We start from the raw sequence: 18,968 nt of genomic DNA, 5'->3' as shown, positions 1-18,968 counted from the left end.
AGATCAAATTGCCAACATCCGTTGAATCATCAAAAAACAAGAGAGTTTCAGAAAATCATCTTCTTCTCCTTTATTGAATATGCCAGAGCCTTTGACTGTTGGATCACAACAAACTGTGGAAAATTCTGAGAGATGGGAATACCAGATCACCTGACCTGCCTCCTGACAAATCTATACACAGGTCAAGAAGCAACATTAGAACTGGACATGGTACAAACAGACTGGTTCCAAATCAGGAAAGGAGTACATCAAGGCTGTATCCTGTCACCATGCTTATTTAACAACATGCAGATTATATCATGCAAAATCCCAGTCTGGATGAAGCACAAGCTGGAATCAAGACTGCTGGGAGAAATATCAATAACCTCACATATGAAGATGACACCATCCTTATGGCAGAAAGTGAAGAAGAATTAAAGAACCTCTTAATGAAAGTTCAGTTCAGTTCAGTTCAGTCACTCAGTCATGTCCGACTCTTTGCGACCCCATGAATCACAGCACGCAAGGCCTCCCTATCCATCACCACCTCCCGGAGTTCACTCAGACTCACGTCCATCGAGTCAGTGATGCCATCCAGCCATCTCATCCTCTGTTATCACCTTCTCCTCCTGCCTCCAACCCCTCCCAGCATCAGAGTCTTTTTCAATAAGTCAACTCTTCGCATGAGGTGGCCAAAGTACTGGAGTTTCAGCTTTAGCATCATTCCTTCCAAAGAAATCCCAGGGCTGATCTCCTTCAGAATGGACTGGGTGGATCTCCTTGCAGTCCAAGGGACTCTCAAGAGTCTTCTCCAACACCACAGTTCAAAAGCATCAATTCTTCGGCACTCAGCCTTCTTCACAGTCCAACTCTCACATCCATACATGACTACTGGAAAAACCATAGCCTTGACTAGATGGACCTTAGTCGACAAAGTAATGTCTCTGCTTTTGACTATGCTATCTAGGTTGATCATAGCTTTCCTTCCAAGAAGTAAGCAACTTTTAATTTCATGGCTGCAATCACCATCTGCAGTGATTTTGGAGCCCAGAAAAATAAAGTCTGATACTGTTTCCACTGTTTTCCCATCTATTTCCCATGAAGTGATGGGACTGGATGCCATGATCTTCATTTTCTGAATGTTGACCTTTAAGCCAACTTTTTCACTCTCCTCTTTCACTTTCATCAAGAGGCTTTTTAGTTCCTCTTCACTTTCTTCCATAAGGGTGGTGTCATCTGCATATCTGAGGTTATTGATATTTCTCCCAGCAATCTTGATTCCAGCTTGTGTTTCTTCCAGTCCAGCATTTCTCATGATCTATTCTGCATATAAGTTAAATAAGCAGGGTGACAATATACAGCCTTGACATACTCCTTTTCCTGTTTGGAACCAGTCTGTTGTTCCATGTCCAGTTCTAACTGTTGCTTCCTGACCTGCATACAGATTTCTCAAGAGACAGGTCAGGTGGTCTGGTATTCCCAGCTCTCCAGAATTTTCCACAGTTTATTGTGATCCACACAGTCAAAGGCTTTGGAATAGTCAATCAAGCAGAAATAGATGTTTTTCTGTAACTCTCTTGCTTTTTCAATGATCCAGCGGATGTTGGCAATTTGATCTCTGGTTCCTCTGCCTTTTCTAAAAAAAAGTGAAAGAGGAGAGTGAAAAAGTTGACCTAAAGCTCAACATTCAGAAAACTAAGATCATGGCATCTGGTTTTACCAGTTCATGGCAAACAGATGGGGAAACAGTGGAAACAGTGTCAGACTTTATATTTTGGGGCTCCAAAATCACTGCAGATGGTGACTGCAGCCATGAAATTAAAAGACGCTTGCTCCTTGGAAGAAAAGGTATGACCACCCTAGAGAGCATATTTAAAGCAGAGACATTACTTTGCCGACAAAGGTCTGTCTAGTCAAAGCTATGGTTTTTCCAGTAGTCATGTATGAATGTGAGCTTGTACTATCAAGAAAGCTGAGCGCTGAAGAATTGATGCTTTTGAACTGTGGTGTTGGAGAAGACTCTTGAGGGTCCTTTGGACTGCAAGAAGATCAAACCAGTCAATCCTGAAGGAAATCGGTCCTGAATATTCATTGGAAAGACTGATGCTGAAGTTGTAACTCCAAAAGTTTGGCCACCTGATGTGAAGAACCAGCTCTGGAAAAGACCTTGATGCTAGGAAAAATTGAAGGAGGGAGGAGAAGGGGACGACAGAGGATGAGATGGTTGGATGGCATCAGCAACTCAGTGCACATAAGTTTGAGCAAGCTCCAGATGTTGGTGAAGGATGGGGAAGCCTGGTGTGCTCCAGTCCATTTGGGTTGCAAAGAATCAGACATGACTGAGCGACTGAATTATATTAGTTTCAGGTGTAGAATGTAATGATTCATATATATATATATATATGAATGATCACCATCATAAATCTAGCTATTTATCACCACTACACAGTTTTTGTTGTTGTTGTTGTTGTTGGAGTGAGAACTTTTCAGATCTATTATCTTAGCAACTTTTGATTAAAAGTGCTCTCTTTTTAGGTATACTCTGGTATGTGTGCATGCATTTTCAATCGTGTCTGACTCTTTGTGACCCCAAGGACTGTAGCCTGTCAGACTTCTCTGTCCATAGGCAAGAATACTGGGGTGGTTTGCCATTTCCTACTCTGAGGGATCTTCCTGACCCACGTCTCCTGTGTCTCCTGCATTGGCAGGCAAATTCTTCACCACTGTTCCACCCAGGAATCCTTTACTGTCTATTAAATCCCCACGACTTAGTTTATGATTGTAAGTTTGTATTTTTTAACCACCTTCACCCATTTCATCTACCTTGCCACTCTTCAGCTCGGACAACCACTGATCTGTTTTCTGTATCTGAGTTTGTTTATATTCCATATGTAAGTGCAAGCGTGTGTTATTCACCTTTCTCCATCTGACTTTTTTCACTTAACATAATACATTTAAGGCCCATCCCTGTTGTCACAGATGGCAGGATTTCCATTTTTGGTGGTTGAATAATTTATATATTATATATGTATTTAACATTTTATTTATCTACTCATCCACCTATGTACACTAAGGTTGTCCCCATATCTTGACAATTGTAAATGTTGCTGCTATGAATATTGAAGTGCACGTATCTTTTCAAATTACTATTTTCATTTTCTTTGGAAATGTCCAGAAGTGCAATTTCTGGATCATATGGTAGTTCTGTTTTTAAATGTTTGAGAAAGCTCCATAGTGTTTTCCATAGTGGTGTCACCAACTTACATTCCCACTAGTATCCATGCTAGCACTTGATATTTCTCATCGTTTTGACCATAGCCATACTAACAGTTATGAGGTAATAATATCTCATTGTGGTTTTGATTTGCACTTTCCTGAATATTTATGATGTTGAGCCCCTTTTTATGTACCTGTTATCTGTGTGTCTTTGGAAAAATGTCTATTCAGATCTTTTGCCCATTTTAAAATCAGATTGTTTGCTTTTTAGCTGTTGGGTTGTATGATCAAGAGTCATTTTATGTTCTTCCATTTGGCTGTAATACATTTCCCTGAAGGACATATCTGATTTTATTGTTCTCTTCAATACATTAATTTAAAAGGCTTTTACTTAAGTGAAGGTCAACAGCATTTACATATCAATAATTTGAAGACAACTTTATTGACTTTTTCATATATGGCATATAACAGAACTGTAGGAGTGTAGTGTTATAGGTGGGTATTTTTTAAACAATTAGCACATTAGTGGACATGCAGGCAAGGGCTAACATGGAAGGGCTGTTTATCAGAAAAACCTGCTCCCAAGGCTGACCCTTGGCTGGCTTTTGAGATGTTCCCTGGGTAATAGATTGCTTTTGTGTCTGAGTCAGTGAATGCTGTTGTCCAACCTCTCTAGATTATATACAAACAATGCAGTTAATCGTAAGCACCTACTTTCCTTCTGAGAGTCTGGGATTTCAGTGATTGTGGCTGATCACAAAGGCAGAGTGTCTTTATTGTGTTGTTTAGTCGCTAAATCATGTCAGAATCTTTTGTGACCCCATGGACTGTAGCCTGCCAGGCTTCTCTGTCCATGTGATTTCCCTGGCAAGAATACTGGAGTGGGTTGCCGTTTCCTTCTCCAGGGGATCTTCCCAATCCAAGGATTGATCCTACATCTCCAGTATCGAAAGACAGTTTCTTTACTACTCAGCCACGTGGGAAGCCCAAATTATGCTGACACTGTTAAAATTCCCACTTCAAAGTGGAGAAAACTGAAATTAATTTTTCTAGTCCATTTGCTGGGACTAGAAAATAAGTTTAAACACTCACAGTAAGTACACTGATTCTGCCAGTTAGTTACATGTCTCACTCATGTAGATTTGTATTATTGTCCTCCCTCAAAATGTCTTTTGCCTGTAAAAAAAATCCAGGAACAAAGGTTTTCCGGGATTTCATTCCAAAAGCACCAGGATCAATCATTTTGGCTAAATCATCTGTGTAGGTCCAGTTTGCATGCTAGCTGAGAATATTCTACTTTTGTAAATGTTTCAAACTCAGACTCTCCAGTTTGGACTTTGGAACATTTCCCAGATTTCATAGATTTTTAACAATCCCTTGGTGAATCTATACTAGTTTATATTATTTTAACTGGATGTAGAGTCTTCTGAATTCTTCATATTGTACAGTTTAGATTAGGAGTTCTGATGGGAGAAATCTTAAGTAGTTAAAAGTCACAAGGGAATGCTTAATGCTAATCACTTTATTTACATAAATATCAATATAATGGGCTCCCTAGAGTTCACATGTGCCTGTGCACATGTGTGTTTCTTTCTAAACCAGATGTGTTTATCCTTTTCTTTCCAACACTTTCAAACTAAAGTCTGCTTAAATTTTGTATAAGTAAGTATATTTTGCAGAATTTGTTTGTCATTACTCAACAAGCAAAACTAAGAGTTAAAGGATAAAATTACTATACATTTTCTCAATTACCCCTTTCAGAGGCATTATTTATCTCCTCAACCCTTATACAATGTGTATGGATTCTCCGGGGCTGTAACTGACAATTATGAGTAGCCTTGCCCCCCAAAATCACAGTTTCAATACAATTTTTAACATTTTATGGTGTCATGACAACAATAAAAGCAGGAGACAGCTTAGTAATTTTTCTAATAATGTACCTTTATTCTCACTCTCTCATTCATTCTCTTTCTCTCTTTCACCCTTCTTACTTCCTCTTTCCATTCCTTATTCAATCACAAATATATTGGATAGGATTTTTTAATTTCAAGAGCAGAAGTCAACTGTAGTTCACAATTTTTAAAAGAGTTAGGAAAAGAATTCTGTAGATGATCATAGGAATCTCTCAGGGACCAGATAACTGGGATTTGAGGCTAATTGGCAGGACATAATTTCCTGTTTGATTATATCCCAGAATTGATCTTGCAGTTGAATTCAGACACCATAGCCTACACTAACAGCGCCACTGATGACACCAAAGCCACTTGTCTCTGGTGAGAACTGCTCCGCTCTTACACAGAGAAAAGAAGACGCACCTGCCCTGTCGCTATCTGTCCTAGAATAGGTGCTGCGTGACTCTCACTTCTTCACATCACTGGCTTCAAATGAAAGTTTCAGAGCAGATGCTTGAGTGTGAACTTCCAGTGAATCAAGGCATGTAAGAAATTCAAATATTTGACTCCTCTGTGACAGGAGGTTTTGCCTCCTAAATTGAAGGAGCCCACACACATTGGACTTCTGTGCACATGCAGAATAACCTGAACAAATGGCAAATGTCGATACTACCAAATATAATCATGGATCCATTCAAGACAACTGCAAAAAATGAGTCATTTAAGGATGACAGTTTATGAAAGACTAACAAAATATCTTTGATGGTTGTTCCTGAAAATAATAACACACCGCTAAAACACTTCAGTAATTTTAATCTGTCTCAAAGCTAGTCTTCTGAACTAAGTCCTCTTGGTTCTAAGTTTGGAATCACACAGCTAAACTTATTGTCCTTATATTATTTTAGGGGCTCATCTGCTATTATAGGAGAAATACCAGTTGATGTTTAAGATCCATTCATGACAGAAGGAAAAAAACAAAAGTGAATAAAATGAACCAAATTAAATAACACTTTCCTCCCTCACTTTAGACATTCTTCAGAAAAACCATGTACATTAATTAATTTTTGCTTACCACACAGTAGTTTAACAAAAATAGCTGTGAAAAGAAAGGAAGCAAAAAGCAAAAGGGAAAAGGAAAGATATACCCATTTGAATGCAGAGTTCCAAAGAATAGCAAGGAGAGATAAGAAAGCCTTCCTCAGTGATCAATGCAAAGAAATAGAGGGAAGCAATAGAATGGGAAAGATTAGAGATCTCTTAAAGAAAATTAAATACCAAAGGAACATTTCATGCAAAGATGGGCTCAATAAAGAACAGAAATGGTAGGGATCTAACAGAAGCAGAAGATATTAAGAAGAGGTGGCAAGAATACACAGAAGAACTGTACAAAAAAGATCTTCATGACCTCGATAATCACGATGGTGTGATCACTCATCTAGAGCCAGACATCCTGGAACGTGAAGTCAAGTGGGCCTTAGGAAGCATCACTACGAACAAAGCTAGTGGAGGTGATGGAATTCCAGTTGAGCTATTTCAAATCCTGAAAGATGATGCTGTGAAAGTGCTCCACTCAATATGCCAGCAAATTTGGAAAACTCAGCAGTGGCCACAGGACTGGAAAAGGTCAGTTTTCATTCCAATCCCAAAGAAAGGCAATGCCAAAGAATGCTCAAACTACCACACAATTGCACTCATCTCACATGCTAGTAAAGTAATGCTTAAAATTATACAAGCCAGGCTTCACCAATGTGAATTGTAAACTTCCAGATGTTCAAGCTGGTTTTAGAAAAGGCAGAGGAGCCACGGATCGAATTGCCAACATCAGATGGATCACTGACAAACTAGAGAGCTCCAGAAAAACATCTATTTCTGCTTTATTGACTATGCCAAAGTTATTGACTGTATGGATCACAATAAACTGTGGGAAATTCTTAAGGAGATGGGAATACCAGACCACCTGACCTGCCTCCTGAGAAATCTGTATGTAGGTCAGGAAGCAACAGTTGGAACTGGACATGGAACAACAGACTGGTTCCAAATAGGAAAAGGAGTACGTCAAGGCTGTATATTGTCACCCTACTTATTTAACTTCTATGCAGAGTATATAATGAGAAACGCTGGGCTGGAGGAAGCACAAGCTGGAATCAAGATTGCCAGGAGAAATATCAATAACCTCAGATATGCAGATGACATGACCCTTATGGCAGAAAGTGCAGAAGAACTAAAGAGCTTCTTGATGAAAATGAAAGAGGAGAGTGAAAAAGTTTGCTTAAAGTTCAACATTCAGAAAATGAAGATCATGGCATCCAGTCTCATCACTTCATGGAAAATAGATGGAGAAAAAGTGGAAACAGTGGCTGACTTTATTTTTCTGGGCTCCAAAATCACTGCAGATGGTGATTGCAGCCATGAAATTAAAAGACGCTTACTCCTTGGAAGGAAAGTTATGACCAACTTAGATAGCATGTTAAAAAGCAGAGACGTTATTTTGCAAACAAAGGTCTGTCTGGTCAAGGCTATGTTTTTTCCAAGTGATCAGATATGGATGTGAGAGTTGGACTGTGAAGAAGGCTGAGCGCCGAAGAATTGATGCTTTTGAACTGTGGTGTTGGAGAAGACTCTTGAGAGTCCCTTTGACTGCAAGGAGATCCAATAAGTCCATCCTAAAGGTGATCAGTCCCGGATGTTCATTGGCAGGACTTATGATGAAGCTGAAACTCCAGTACTTTGGCCACCTGATGTGAAGAGCTGACTTATTGGAAAAGACCCTGATGCTGGGAAAGATTGAGGGCAGGAAGAAAAGGGGATGACAGAGGATGAGATGGTTGGATGCATCACCGACTCAATGGACATCGGTTTGGGTGGACTCAGGGGGATGGTGATGGACAGGGAGATCTGGCGTGGTGCGGTTCATGGGGACTCAAAGAGTCAGACTGAGCGGTTAATGGGGACTCAAAGAGTCGGACTGAACTGATAGCTTAGTTATTTTGATTCACATTTCAATGTAGAATACCTAAAATAATATGATTTGGTCATATTACTTGGTATCAAAATAATGAAATGCTCATGCTCTAAAAATGGCATTTCCACACTTTCAAAGCAATGCATAGTTATAGATTAAAGTATTTATTTTGGAACTCCATAAATTATGGGATCACATTTTAAAAAACTTAACTCCTGTGATCAGTGAGCTCTCTAAGTTGGATGATTCCCTTGGAATTAACCTATAATCTGAGCCACTAAGTGTGACTGAGTATAGCCTTTTCTAGTATATTAAGTGTAAAAATCATCTAAAATTTTCTCTCTTCTATTCAGTAATCAATTTTCAAAATTTGGTTAGAGAATATTATAAACTTGCTTTTATTTTTTTCTCCTACCCCATCTGCGTATACATGTAAATAAACACACACACACACACACCCTTAGGATACAGAAGAGTAAAACCTACATTTTACTATCAGTTTCCTCAGATTTAATTCTTTAAAAAACCTGACTTCAAGTAAAAATAAGTCCGAATATAGCATGAATTTACAGCTGAACTCACGTCTTGAACAGTGGATAAGTGGCTTTGTAATTCTTTTAAATCCATTTGTATAACTAACTAAGCCAATTAAGAGTGGCAAGGAGGTAATGGGTGGGTGGTAGAGGTGGTCAGTGAGAGCAATAAACTTTCAAATAATATGATTTACTTCTTTTATTTGTTTTTAAGAAACCATTTGGGAATCTACTTTGATAAATAAGTCATTGGCTACAGCCCCTTTAAAATTTATTTTAGACATTTTAATTTTATTGTGCCCACATTCCTCTTGCCCTTAAGGCATGGATAATCTGAAACAATACTGGCAGTTGTGCACTTATAGGATATAGAAATAATTGAATAAAAACTGAATTAATACAAAAGTATCTAGTACAGTATACCCATTAGGGCACAAACAACATTACTCTTCCCTAATATAAAATCTTCTTTCTATGGCTTAGATATTGCTGTAAAGAAATAGAACACTGTATAGTAACATTTAGAGCTTTTTCAATTTTAAGAAAGAAAACCTAAATTATTAAGTAACAGTTACTAAAGGAGTTAATCTATTCTTTTGTCTCTCTATCCTCTGAAAATATATATTGTCAACTTGATAGAGCCTTCATGATATTTTCAAACTCTTTTGGATAATGCTGATGAGATAGTGTGACACTCTCTTAAGAAAGTATGTAATGTGAGTTTGTTGGATTGGAACCATACAGTGACAGGAAGGTTCAGGTGATTACTAAGGAATGGGGGTAGGATGGCACTTCCAGATTGTAGCATTTTCACAAACTACGTTCTCTGAGGAGTTGTTTATTATGATTCCTTCAGGATCAATCTGAACACTTCTTGTGAAACTTGACACATTCAAAATCAGTGCTCCATTCCCAGGACAACTTCCTTCTGTGCCATGGATTCTTCATACAAACTATTTCATTAAGTGATACATGTTCTCCAATTCCTCTTTCATCTCATCATAGTCTGGTTCACGAATTTTCAGTTCATGTTCTCTCACATTTGTGAGAACTAGAACAGTCAGATCACTGCTAACTGGACAAGCGATTAACCCTGGCCATCCAACAGTCCTTTCAGGATTTTAATGTTTTTCCCCCTTGCCTCATATTCTTATACTTAAACCTATGTTATGATTTTACCAAGTGCTATTAAACGAGTCATATCATGGGTGATTCTAGTTCATTATCTTTATGAAAAGAAGTGGCAGATAAATTAACATTGTCTCGCCTATACTTACAAAGATGTGATGTTTCAGGGGCCTAAAATGAGGTGAGAGCAGCTGAGAGATGGTTTACCTATGTGGTGGTTACATGATAACAAAGGAAGGATAAAGGAGATAGATCAAACCAGTCAATCCTAAAGGAAATCAACCCTGAATATTCTTTGGAAGATCTGATGCTAAAGCTGAAGCTCCAACACTTTGTCCACCTGATGTAAAGAGCCAACTCATTGGAAGACCCTGATGCTGGAAAAGACTGAAGGCAGAAGGAGAAGGGGACGACAGAGGATGAGATGGTTGAATGGCATCAGCAATTCAATGGACATGAATTTGAGCAAACTCTGGTGGATAATGAAGGGCAGGAAAGCCTGGCATGCTGCAGTCCATGGGGTCACTAAAAGTCTAACATGACTTAGCAACTGAACAGCAACAACAACAAAAGGAGATACTGTCTTGTTGAGAAACCAAATTTGAATGTCAAGCAGAACAACAACAACAGCAACAACAACAACAAAAAAACAGAGGAAAAACACAGACCCTCTCAAAGAAATAAATGGATAGTTGAGCTGAATTCTCTGTTAGAGATTCTCTTTACAGGTTTTTATGCTTTCTGCCTTTAGCAAAATCTAAATTCTTAAAGGCAGTGAGCTAATTTGAATCGCACACCTCTCTCAGAAAACCCTAATTCCAAAAGCCTGGGGATGGATTTCTTCAGGTTTCCCAGTGGGTTATTCAGCTCTGTCATTGGATACTCCACCATGGATAAATATCTTTCGAGCTAAAGAGGGAGGCAGTTACTAATTCTTTAAAAAGATTCTGTCTCTCCACTAATTTTATTTGCAAAATTTTGTCTTTAAACCTCTCATGGAGCCTCAGAAATGAGTCTTCTAATCAGGGCACTGCTCCTGTGAACACTCTGGGCATTCATTTTAGGAATCCTCTGCATCCCAGTTTCCTCATCAGGGCTTCCCTGGTGGCTCAAACAGTAAAGAATCTGCCTGTAACAAAGGAGACCAAGTTCAGTCCCTGGGTTGGGAAGATCCCCTGGAGAAGGGAATGGCAACCCACTCCAATATTCTTGCCTGGATAATTCCATGGACAGAGGAGGCTGGCAGGCTATGGTCCATGGGGTCGCAAAGAATTGGACACAGCTGCATGACTTTCACTTTCACTTTCCTCATCTGTAAGAGACAGGATAAGAATACTTACCCATCTATCTCAGGGGGCTTTGAAGATCAAATGCAATAATGTCCAAAAGGTGCTGGGTACAAAAATAAAACCTATAACAACATAAATTATAATTATGTTTCTCACTTTCTCTCTTAAGCATTTCATTTACATCCCACCTCTTACCCTCATTCCTAAGGACAAGTGTACAGGAAAATATGCCTTTGCCACTAACCCTTTGCTCAGTGTGTCCATGTCCCTGTGTCTTTAAATAAAGTTCTACTCATTTTTCAGATCTCAGCTCAAGACTAACTTCTTTGGGAGGTTGACCTCAAGTCTTAATATAGGCCAGACTCTTATAATAAAATGGGATTTAATTCCCTTGTAGGACTTAACTTGGATTTTAATTAAACTTAGTTTTATGATTATTTGTTTAATATCTGTCTCCTGTATGAAATTATATGCACCACAAGAACATCAGCCGTGTATTTATTGATTGATCATTTCTTTATTCTCCTTGCTTACAATACTGTTTTGTTGAAGGTAGGTGTTTAAAAATATTAGAATAAACTGAGTGAACACAAGAATGAATGTTGTCTTCAGAAGTCAATATAAGAAAGAGGAATTGAAAATATAAAAATTATATTTAATTTGGAAACTTGGAACTCTGTGAAATTAGGAAGAGCTAACTTAGCAAAGCATCTATGATGAAAGATGAAGAACAAGCATGAGGCGAAATGCAGTTACAGTGATCAGACAACTTGTTCAAATGTCTGTCGATAAAAGAGAGAAAGGAGAAAGAGGGGATAAGGGAAAAAAGGAAGAAAGCAGTTGCAAGTATTCTTCCCAAACCTAGTGAATAGACTTTGTTTTAGGGTCACTGGATAAATGGAATCAACAAGTCTAAAAGAACATACTCCAAAACCTGCAGATGATTTAGAGGCAGAACTGGAGCATGGAGATGGCATGGGTTATGGACTTAAGGCTGGCAGTGGCTTGTATGGAAAGAGGACCAGCACGGAGGATGAAGATGAAGTACAGCATTTTTGGAAGGTATCTGTCATTGCCTTGTTAGTGTATCAAGATAGTTGGCTTCCTTAAATATGATTCTGTAGTGCAGAACACGGAGAAAGCAATGGCACCCCACTCCAGTACTCTTGCCTGGGAAATCCCATGGATGGAGGAGCCTGGTGGGCTGCAGTCCAGGGGTCACAGAGTCGGACACGACTGAGCGACTTCCCTTTCACTTTTCACTTTCCTGCATTGGAGAAGGAAATGGCAACCCACTCCAGTGTTCTTGCCTGGAGAATCCCAGGGATGGGGGAGCCTGGTGGGCTTCCGTCTATGAGGTCACACAGAGTCGGACACGACTGATGCACTTTAGCAGCAGCAGCAGCAGCAGTGCAGAGTGAATGGTGCCCTTCAGTGATCTTGCTACCCTGGAGTCTGGGTAAGAGGTTAGTTGATGTCAGATGGTGCAGGGCTCGGTCCTTCAGGTTGCTTAATGCACATAAAGCGAGTGCTTATATATCACATATGTAGAGTCCTTAAGGATCCTGCATGTTGCTCTGAACAGGCTACAATGGTGATGTGGGTAGTACAGACTTCACCAGCCTAGATAAATTGTCTCCCGTGTTCATATACTAAGTCTTATCAACAATCTCACTTGGATTCACTGCTCACTTTGGTCATCTCAGTTGGTTTTTAACTAGGTTGCATCAATGCATACTTATCAATAGAAACAATTTCCAATGATAGAGCCGCATTATACTTCAAGACTTTAGGTTACAGTATCTTCCTCCCAGTTTTCCTGTCTGATAAAAGGGCTGCTCCTCCATCTCCAGCTTGGCTGACATGAAACTCTAGTGTTTTTCTTTCATCTGTCATCTGTTGCCAGACATCTGACCTCTTAAAATTTCTAAGACTTGGAGAAGTTGATGGCTAAAAATTCTCTCCCCACCCCTCCACTGCCGAAACAATTGGTCTCCAGCTTTCAAGAGAAGGTCCTGAGGTTGCCAGAGACATTGGCTGTAATACAAATGGAGGGAAACCTTTTTAAAACGTAATGTTCCATCTCAATGCTAGTTAGATGTCTACCGTATTCAAAACAAAGCCAAGTCTCCACATGACCAGTTCCTCACCCAGTGTTGTATTCAAAGAAATTTCATGCCTGTGTCTAAAAGTAATCTTAAAACATTTAGATGTTAAATGCAGTCTAGAGACAACAAAGGGGGATTGTTTCTCTAACGTAAAGAAGGATTTCTTAAAGATTCAATTTCCCTAACTTTCTCTGAGAGACTTACAGAGAGTTCTCTGAACCTTCTTATCTCTTGCTAAAATCCCAGAAAATTCTTAATCTTCTCAGCCTGGGTGGAAATCTTATCTCCACTCCTCCTCCCAGTCCCCTTTGGGTACCAGACCCATCAGTGACTTTCCATGTAAACAAACGAAAGTTGGTTTTGCGCCTCTCAATTTTCCTAGACAGTCATCTCTCTGATTCTAAACAACACAGAGAAATAACTGAGCAGGGAATCTGGAATTCTCCCTAGCAGACAAAGAGGAAAAGTGTGAATCCTCTCTCTCTCTCTTTTTTTTTTTTTTTTTTGGTCACACAAGCTAGCCCCCACATTTCTCATTTCTCCTGCAAATGAATACATTGTATACCTATAGACTCTGAAGTTGCACCACCGCATTTGTTTTGTCTTTGTCTTTTTAAAATTAATTTTTATTGGAGTATAGTTGATTTACAATGTTGTGTTACTTTATTCTGTACAAGAAAGTGAATCAGCTATTCATATACTCATATCCACGGGCTCCCTGGGTAACACTAGTGGTAAAGAATCCACCTGCCAATGCAGGAGACATAAAAGACACAATTTTGATCCCTGGTTTGGGAAGATCCCCTGGAGGAGGGTATGGCAACCCACTCCAGTATTCTTGCCTGGAGAATCCCATGGACAGCGGAGCCTGGCGGGCTGCAGTCCATAGGGTCACACAGATTCAGACAGGACCGAAGTGACTTAGCATGTACGCATGCACTCTTATTTAGATTTTTTTCCTATAGTGGTCATTACAGACACCTGAATAGCGTTCCCTGTGCTATATAGTCGGTTTTTATTAGTTATCTATTTTATATATTGTAGTGCATATATGTCAATCCCAGTCTCCCAGTTTATCCCCCACTTCTTCACAGATGTGGAAAACAAACTTATGCACTGGCCTGATTTGACTTCAAAGCTGCCAGTACTGGATATTTGACTTGGAGCTAGTCTGGCAATTTTCTCCTCACTCAGTAGAGTTAACGGCTACCACACAGGGATGCTGAGAGGATTCCATGGATAACACATTCAGTTTCTGTTGTAAATGCCACAGAGTTAGCTTGCAGCAAGAGCTAGTTTTCTTTGCAATAGGGTTCTGCTTGTGACAGCAATTATAACTGTCACTGTAATAATTATGATGATTATTTCAAAAATTTTTGGTTGGGTACATAAAACAAGTTCAAAAATTTGTCCAAAGAGATTGGTCACTTCTACATTTGACCTTGAATTGTATAATGCATATGCTGCAGTAAGTTTTAAAAGGCTTAGTATTTGAATACCAGAAAAATAAAGCAAAGAGAATAAATTTTAGCAAAGTTATTGGTAAATTCCTTACCACAGTTAAAACTGGATATTTTAATGAGGCGTTTTCTCTTATTTCATTACTTGTTGACAAAAAAAAAAAAAATCCCTTGAATATGATCAATGCTAAAATCTCACTTGGGGTACTATTTAATATCCTCATCTTTGAAAATTAAAAATTACCTAGCTCCTTACTAACTTTCACTTGCCATTTGTCTCTTTTTGTAGCTCTTTGCAAAATATTTGTTCAATAAATGTGACATTACTGTTAAAATTATTTTAAGGTAGCTTGTTTACTTTTGCTTCAAAGGAAATAGTCAAATAATTTTAGTACCAGCTTAATCCTCCAGTAGAGCAGTTCCAGTGTACTTTGCATTAATGTGTTTATATCTAAAAATGAAACAACATGCTGAGTCAGTAAGAAGAGAAGGAATCTTAAGCCTCTGGGCATCTTTTCACTGAGCTGAAGAATTTACTTTTATGAATCAGTGTTCCACTAGAATAACTAATTGAATATATTTCAGAAATTCTTTTAAATCAAGATGTTGGTATTTTTCTTAAAGAATCATAGTTTGTGTCAAGATACTTTAATCAATTGAGTTCACATGGATGGATTGAATCTGTTTTAGTGTATGTTTTATTCAAGGAGAACTAATGGTATTCTTCCACTCAGGGATTTAGGGAATGAAGCTGTTTGTTTATTAAAATGAAAACAGCAAGAATATCTCAGAGTAAATGCAACTCAAGCTAGAAAAATACTTTTGTATTTGAAAATAGAAAGTCACTAATCATTTTTTTTTTAATAATGTGAGGAACAAGTAGGAGTGAATGCCATCTGCAGATATTTGAGGATGAAGAAGTGGAGAGGAAATACATGCAGGCAGTTTACCATCTCTTTGAAAATTGTTATCACTGGTAGCTTCAGGAAGGGAAAAGAGAGAAAAGGAAGGTTATGTTAGAATGTACTTGAATGTGTTTGTAGGCTAAGGGGAAGACAGAAAAATTAATATTGATCCACACAGGTTAAACACCTGCCTGGCATTTGATATTTAGCTGGAGTTGAAACAAGGGTTTAATCCTATTTTCCTTTGGTGGCAAGGACTACGTGGTAATTCACTGTTCACAGACTCCTGCCGTGCCCATAGGTGAAGAAGTGAGGGGAGAGAAAAGAAAACTCCAGTGGCCACTACAGAGAAGTCTGGTGACTGGATCAGGTGCAAGTATAACTCCTAAAGTGATACACTTTCCTCAGTGATAGAAAAAAAAAAAAAAAAAGCATTGGTAAAGTTATAGATAAAGATGAAGAAGAAAAAAAATGGCAGGTGCTAACAGATGTTGTCTTTCCATATAAGCTTTAGAATTCATTTGTTTATATCTACAAAATCACTTCCTCAGATTTTTTGAAGACAAATTTATGTCTTTATCAGAATTTTAATGCCTAGGGGACATTGGAAAATAATTTAGAATATTTTTGAGTTGTGAGAATAGAACAGAACACAAAAAGGATAGTGAACAAAGAAAAAGACACTTATCTCTATTTGAGCCTCTACACTAATAAATGTTTGTTTACAGCTAGCCTCTAGAAAGTTTGCGAGTGATGAGTGATGAGTGATGGTTGTCTCCTATGAGAACGGCCTTCGTAGCCAGTCTTCTTTTTGCACTCCACTGCAGTGTTCCATGGTGGCTCCGTGGTAAAGAACCTGCCTACCAATGCAGGAGATGTGGCTTCAATCCCTGGGTTGGGAAGATCCCCTGAAGAAAGAAATTGCAACCCACTCCAGTTCTCTTGCCTGGGAAATCCCATGGACAAAGGATCCTGGAATGTTACAATCCATGGGGCTGCAAAAGAGTTGGACACTACTTAGCAACTAAACAACAACAACCAGTGTTCTATTTATTGGAACCTGGCCTGCTAAATGTCATCCTAATCCCCGGAATTACCTTAATGACATTCGCTTCCTTTAAATAAAATTTATATTTCCTCTTGCCACCTTCATTTCAGTTTAGTTCTCTGTGAATTCCAAGGGTTCAGTATTACTTCCAGCAAACATTTCTATGTAGTAAGAGAATCATTTTAGACACCATGTCTTTGTCCTTGAATCTGATCGAACTGTGATTTCTTGGCGGGATTTCTAAAATTTCTGCTTTCTCAGTGGGTCACAGATGTGGAAGAGATCCCTAGAGTTCACTATTTTTACATTCTTTTCTTCCTGGGAACTGAGACAGATTACCCAGACTCAGGACATCACCAGATGGTCGACACCAAAATCAGATTGATTGTATCCTTTGCAGCCAAAGATGGAGAAGCTCTATACAGTCAGCAAAAACAAGAGCAGGAGCTCACTGTGCTCAGATCATGAACTCCTTATTATCAAATTCAGACTCAAATTGAAGAAAGTAGGGAAAACCACTAGACCATTCAGGTATGACCTAAATCAAATCCCTTATGATTATACATTGGAAGTGAGAAATAGATTTAAGGGCCTAGATATGATAGATAGAGTGCCTGATGAACTATGGAATGAGGTTCGTTGTATAGGAGACAGGATTCAAGACCATCCCCATGGAAAAGAAATGCAAAAAAGCAAAATGGCTGTCTGGGAAGGCCTTACAAATAGCTGTGAAAAGAAGAGAGCCAAAAAGCAAAGGAGAAAAGGAAAGATACAAGCATCTGAATGCAGAGTTCCAGAGAATAGCAAGAAGAGATAAGAAAGCCTTCTTCAGAGATCAATGCAAAGAAATAGAGGAAAACAACAGAATGGGAAAGACTAGAGATCTCTTCAAGAAAATTAGAGATACCAAGGGAACATTTCATGCAAAAATGGGGTCAATAAAGGACAGAAAGGGTATGGACCTAACAGAAGCAGAAGATATTAAGAACAGGTGGCAAGAATACACAGAAGAACTGTACAAAATAGATCTTCACGTCCCAGATAATCATGAAGGTGTGATCACTCATCTAGAGCCAGACATCCTGGAATGTGAAATCAAGTGGGCCTTAGAAAGCATCACTACAAACAAAGCTAGTGGAGGTGATGGAATTCCAGTTGAGCTGTTTCAAATCCTAAAAGATGATGCTGTGAACGTGCTGCACTCAATATGCCAGCAAATTTGGAAAACTCAGCAGTGGCCACAGGACTGGAAAATGTCAGTTTTCATTCCAATCCCAAAGAAAGGCAATGCCAAAGAATGCTCAAACTACCACACAATTGCACTCATCTCACATGCTAGTAAAGTAATGCTCAAAATTCTCCAAGCCAGACTTCAGCAATACGTGAACCATGAACTTCCTGATGTTCCAGCTGGTTTTAGAAAAGGCAGAGGAACCAGAGATCAAATTGCCAACATCCACTGGATCATCAAAAAAGCAAGAGAGTTCCAGAAAAACATCTATTTCTGCTTGATTGACTATGCCAAAGCCTTCGACTGTGTGGATCACAATAAACTGTGGAAAATTCTGAAAGAGATGGGAATACCAGACCACCTGACCTTGCCTCTTGAGAAATCTGTATGCAGGTCAGGAAGCAGCAGTTAGAACTGGACATGGAACAGACTGGTTCCAAATAGGAAAAGAAGTATGTCAAGGCTGTATATTGTCACCCTGCTTATTTAACTTCTATGCAGAGTACATCATGAGAAACACTGGACTGGAAGAAGCACAAGCTGGAATCAAGATTGCCAGGAGAAATATCAATAACCTCAGATATGCAGATGACACCACCCTTATGGCAGAAAGTGAAGAGGAACTAAAAAGCCTCTTGATGAAAGTGAAAGAGGAGAGCGAAAAAGCTGGCTTAAAGCTCAACATTCAGAAAACGAAGATCATGGCATCCAGTCCCATCACTTCATGGGAAATAGATGAGGAAACAGTGGAAACAGTGTCAGACTTTATTTTGGGGGCTTCCAAAATCACTGCAGATGATGATTGCAGCCATGGAATTTAAAGATGCTTACTCCTTGGAAGAAAAGTTATGACCAACCTAGATAGCATATTCAAAAGCAGAGACATTACTTTGCCAACTAAGGTCCATCTAGTCAAGGCTATGGTTTTTCCTGTGCTCCTGTATGGATGTGAGAGTTGGACTGTGAAGAAGGCTGAGCGCTGAAGAATTGATGCTTTTGAACTGTGGTGTTGGAGAAGACTCTTGAGAGTCCCTTGGACTGCAGGGAGATCCAACCAGTCCATTCTGAAGGACATAAGCCCTGGAATTTCTTTGGAAGGAATGATACTAAAGCTGAAACTCCAGTACTTTGGCCACCTCATGCGAAGAGTTGACTCATTGGGAAAGACTCTGATGCTGGGAGGGCTTGGGGGCAGGAGGAGAAGGGGACGACAGAGG

Source organism: Capricornis sumatraensis, chromosome 5 (assembly GCF_032405125.1).
Source record: "Capricornis sumatraensis isolate serow.1 chromosome 5, serow.2, whole genome shotgun sequence".
Taxonomy (NCBI): domain Eukaryota; kingdom Metazoa; phylum Chordata; class Mammalia; order Artiodactyla; family Bovidae; genus Capricornis; species Capricornis sumatraensis.
This window is presented reverse-complemented; position numbering follows the sequence as displayed.